At 42.0% G+C, this 5,137-nt stretch overlaps 2 non-coding genes across 2 annotated transcripts; both read left to right on the top strand.

Moving 5' to 3' along the window:
* Nucleotides 1-1,394: 1,394 nt before the first annotated feature.
* Nucleotides 1,395-1,468, top strand: trnat-agu (transfer RNA threonine (anticodon AGU)). The gene has a single exon. It is a non-coding gene; the product is annotated as a tRNA-Thr (tRNA).
* Nucleotides 1,469-1,727: 259 nt separating this feature from the next.
* On the top strand, nt 1,728-1,799 carry trnap-agg (transfer RNA proline (anticodon AGG)). The gene has a single exon. It is a non-coding gene; the product is annotated as a tRNA-Pro (tRNA).
* The last annotated feature ends 3,338 nt before the right edge of the window (nt 1,800-5,137 follow it).

Here is a 5,137-nt window from a genome sequence, read left to right as displayed (position 1 = left end):
ACCTGTGGTGCGTTTCTGGAGACCCAGGTGTCCAGCAGCAGCTCCAGTCTCTGCCGGTGATACCTCCCGGTGGTTTTCACAGCCAAGAACAGGTCAGCCTGTGTGAGCTGCTCACCGCTCTCCTCTCCCGGGCCAGCCGCCTGAAATAAGTTGAGAAAACATCCGCGCCCCCTGCAGCCGGCAGCTCCTTCTGGTGTCCGCCAGTGAGCAGGGCATCCCGGCCACCAGCCGACAGGTGACCGCGGCGACAGCAGCGCGAGGTCCCGCTGAGCTGAAGGCGAGCCTCGGTCCCCCGGCAGGCTTCCACATGTTCACTGCGTGGATGGGTTCACCACTTCGCTCATGGACAGAAAAGAAGTGTTTTCTCAACAGCGGGACCTCGCGCTGTCGCCTTAAGATGTTATTATTTACGTCAACATGGTGCCATAACTGTTTACAGCAGAGCTTCAGGAGTGCTGGACTTCCAAAACAGTCTGTACTTGGAGGCACTTCATCTCATGGCTTTAAATATTCTTGAGGTACAGAAGATTAAACTGAGACTTAATCCAATGTTTTCACATATAGAGATAATTTGAATAATATCATGCCCTGTTTTATGCAGAGATCACATGAATTTCGGAAATAAATCACAAAAAACACTTCCTGAGGTGGATCCAGTTCCTGCTCTTTATTCCTTCATTAGTGTTATGAACCATGTGGTGCTGTGGCTTAGTTGGTCTTAGTTGCCTGTCTTGTAAACTTGAGATCCTGGGCTCAAATCACAGCAGTGCCTGTGGTCCTTCAGAGCTAACTATGACTTAGCATATAAAACAGCTTATTATCAGGGTTCTACTACAAAATGCATCTCACTGGTCCACTTAATAAAAGTGCATATAAATAGCCCACAGCTTTTAAAGTGTCATTTATGCCTATTTTATGCTTTCGGAGTGTAATTTTACTCCGTTCACATAACAAGTCAAATGGTTAGGGTACAGTACGGTGGAGGTTCTCCTCCTGTCACACTACATAACATCAGAATGAACATACAAACTGTGAAATAGTCAGAGTTAGCGTAAAAGCTGAGGGTAGGACGTCATTTCCTCAAAATATGAAGTGTAAAATAATAAGTAAAAGCATAAAAAAGCCTTGTAAAAACAGGGTAAATGACTTAGCGTGTAATAAGTACACCGCTTCATGAGATCAGGCTGTAACTGGTGAAAGTGCCTTCCTCATGAACACCAGGGTCTGAGTTGAAAACCCAACAATATCTGCAAGATACGATGAAGTTTTGAACCAATTGGAGGCACTTCTACTCATGGCTTTAACTTTTCTTGAGGTACAGAATCACAAAAACCACTTCCTGAGGTGGATCCAGTTCCTGTTCTTTATTCTTTCATCAGTTGTCCAAACCATGTGGTGCTGTGGCTTAATTGGTCAAAGTGCCTGTCTAGTAAACAGGAGATCCTGGGTTCAAATCCCAGCAGTGCCTTAAGATGTTATTATTTACGTCAACATGGTGCCATAACTGTTTACTGCAGTGCTTCAGGAGTGCTGGACTTCCAAAACAGTCTGTACTTGGAGGCACTTCATCTCATGGCTTAAACTATTCTTGAGGTACAGAAGATTGAACTGGGACTAAATCCAATGTTTTCACATTTACAGATTATTTGAATGACATCCAGCTCTGTTTTATGCAGCGATCACGTGAATTTCGGAAATAAATCACAAAAACCACTTTGCTTCTTTTTGGCTCGTTGGTCTAGGGGTATGATTCTCGCTTAGGGTGTGAGAGGTCTCAGGTTCAAATCCTGGACGAGCCCTTCCCTGGTCTGCTGGCCTTGTGTCTCTGCTTTGCTGTGAAATCAGAGAATGATTGAATCAATGACTATAACATTGAATGCATTTGGAATCAAAGCCACAAATAAGGAAATACAGCTCAAACCTCCATCACTCATTCTGAAGTTGCTTGGAGTCCTTCTTAAATGAATTTCTTATCTGGAATTTGAAAGACAGATCCACGCATAAATACCTGTATCATGTAAGCACACCCTCTGCAGTATTATCTAAAGCATTTTTGGTATTTGTTCTATAAATCCAGATTGAAACGCTTCAAGTCAATGGTAGAGAAATGGAGATATAGGCCTGTTCTGTCTTAAAGTTGGGCTTCTTCATAAAATGTGATGTGAATTGGTGGAACCTGGTGGTGAGTATTGACTCATTGGTCTCCGGAGTTTTTGTGGGCTGTTCAGTGTATGTGCCTAATAACTTCACTCATGCTGAGGGAAGGGAGAGCCAACTCCAAACAATATAGGCTCATTGCTCTAGAAAAGTTAAAGAAGAAAGAAAGCAATCACAAATTCCCAGGATTCCATGGCTACGTCAGCTGTTCGCATGCTCTCACGAAACGCTAAAAGACCACCTTTTCGTTGGTCTAGAGGTATGATTCTCGCTTTGGGTGCGAGAGGTTCCGGGTTCGAATCCCAGACGAGCACTCCTACTTTAAGAAACCTATACGGAAAGCTTGATGGTTAACTTTGGGTACCTTCCTTGATCTCAAATGTGTCTCTCTTTGCTGCCCCAAATTGTTAATTAAGAGTGCTGATAAAAATTGCAAAAATGTCCTGTCTTACTATATTGTTTGGAGCTGTAGCAGTTGGCTCTCCCTTCACTCAACATGAGTGAAATTATTGAGGACATAGACTGAACATGCCCTAACATTCGAGCCACTGACAACTCATCTTTTTTTTTACAATGCACTTTTTAGCTAGACAAACCGTTATCCCAGCTTTTACTTGGAGTTTACGTTGACCCTCCACAAGTTTACACTCACAGCAGGGATTTGTAGTGTTACAGATTCATTTACACATACTTTTGGCAACTAATCTCCACGTTAGAAAAAGAGAAATTTGAAATAAAAAAAAAGAGGAAGAAACACTGACATTGAGTGAGCTGAACTGAAAGTTGTAGGATGTTTCTATTCGATGATCGAACGCACCTTCCGAGGGTATCGTTTTACTATCTGTGGCCCCGGGCCCTTGTATGACGTCTAAAGTTGCAAACCTTGGCTCTTTGGACTAGGGGTATGATTCTCGCTTAGAGCGCTAGAGGTCCCGGGTTCAAATGCCGGATGAGCCCTTTTCTGGTATTTTGGCCTTGTATTTCTGGTTTGCTTTGAAATCTACGCATGACCTAAGGCCTGAGGCCCCGTTTACACGATAGGAAGACGCAGATATTTTCCTGCGGTTTGGCCTCTCATTTACACCAAAACCCCGTTTTTATCACAGAAAATGATTATTTCTAAAACCTCCGGCCAAAGTGGAGATTTCTGATAACGCTGGTTATGTGTCAACTGGGAGAAACGGCGTTTTAGGTTCTTAAACGTCACATTATGTGCCAGAAAATGCTTAACGTCATGCGAGCGCCTTATGTTTGCAGTTTGTTTGGCTACTGATCAGGATTATCATGGATGATGTTAAAGTTCTCCTAATTTTTACGTTTGTGCAAATGATTCTGGCCTTATTGCATTTGCCACCCCAAACCTGCTCGCACAGTTCAAAATAGAGGAGCACCACTCTTCCGTGGCCGCTCCTGCGTCCAGTATGCACTCAGGGCCGTATTAAGTCAATGTGGTGCCCCTGGGCACTAAACCTCAAGTGCCCCTAGGCTACATTTTCAAACGTATTCATTCAAAATCAGTAACAATTAAAGCAGCAGCATCCATCTATGTACAGTATGTAGGATTATACAAATATCTCCATTTAAAACCAATCAATTCAATATCAATCCAAACAGCATCCATATATTAAAATGTACAGATTCAAAATGTGTATCAATTCAAAGAGCATTTGTCTATATTGAAATATATTATCAATTCAAAGAGCATCCACCTATGCAGCACTAACAACACTCCTATTATCCAGGGGGACGTCATTGCCACAGCCGTCCCAGAGCACCATAAGTGGTCTCCCCAGAATGCCAAACCACGCACACTTAAAAACTTAATCAGGGTGCTTGCTCTTTTTCCAAAACAAATTCCAGACTTTTTCCAGACTTTTTTAAAACTGAGACTTTTTTTCCCCAAGACCTTAACTTTATGTACTTGTAACTTGTGTGCCTACTGCCTACTTCATTGGTTGAGATTGTACCAACTGTGTTTATTAGAGATGTTCATCTCTAATAAGTATTCAATGAACAAATGCATTATTCACAGTAAATTATGCTTTTACTGATGAAAATGTTTCAAAACATGAAAATCACAAGTACATGAATTTCACATCAAACAAGTGTCACAAAAACTATATATTAAAAAAATAAATGGATGGATGAATGTATGTAGAATTCAGTCTCTTCACTCACATCTCATTCCATTAGGCTAATACAGTAAGTGACCAGTTAGTAAAATTATAGTTTTATAGCCTACCTTCCTATTTCTCATTTCACAATGCCTTTGAGCATACTGTAAAATTCTAACATACATTTATTTTCCATACTTTATTAAGACTTTCACACAAAATCCAAGACTTTTCAAGGTCTGGAAAACAGTGCTTCAAAATTCCATACTTATTAAGACTTGCAAGACTTGCGCAAGCACCCTGTTCATCACGGCCATAATGCGTCGCAACACCTCTCTCCAATACTTTGCCGCATCCTCTTTTTGTTGTCTGAGAACAACATCAACCGTACCGCATTCCGTGACCTGAGAAGTGCGAGCAGACACTCGCGGTGGCTTGCGCTCTTTTCATGGGCTGTGACTCTGTCCGGGTGTTTCCAGTCACTGTACCCCTCGGTGAAAGCATTTTGCTGCCCGGCCAGACATTTACACGAACAAAAAATACAACATGCCGGTTGAAGGGGAATAGATTAGCCAATCTCAAGACACTGACTGTTTGTTCGGCAGCTGGCATTGGATAAGATCATTTGTAAGAAACCTGGTTTTCTTACCGTCGTGCCGTGCTGATGCTGCATATTTAGCCGCCCGGTTGTGGTAGATGGTGGGACCGTTAGCAATAGCCAGCTGGTTGTCGATGTTTTTTATAAAGAAACGATCTAACACTGGAACATTTTTAATTGACGCTAAACTTTTCTATTCAGACAACCACTCAATTGATGTATATCCATTTTTTTTTTTTTTTACCGCGTTTTTTAAAAAACATGATGC

The sequence above is a fragment of the Odontesthes bonariensis genome, chromosome 2, assembly GCF_027942865.1.
Source record: "Odontesthes bonariensis isolate fOdoBon6 chromosome 2, fOdoBon6.hap1, whole genome shotgun sequence".
Lineage (NCBI taxonomy): Eukaryota > Metazoa > Chordata > Actinopteri > Atheriniformes > Atherinopsidae > Odontesthes > Odontesthes bonariensis.
Note: the sequence above shows the minus strand (reverse complement) of the source record. Positions and strands in the feature narration are given on the sequence as shown.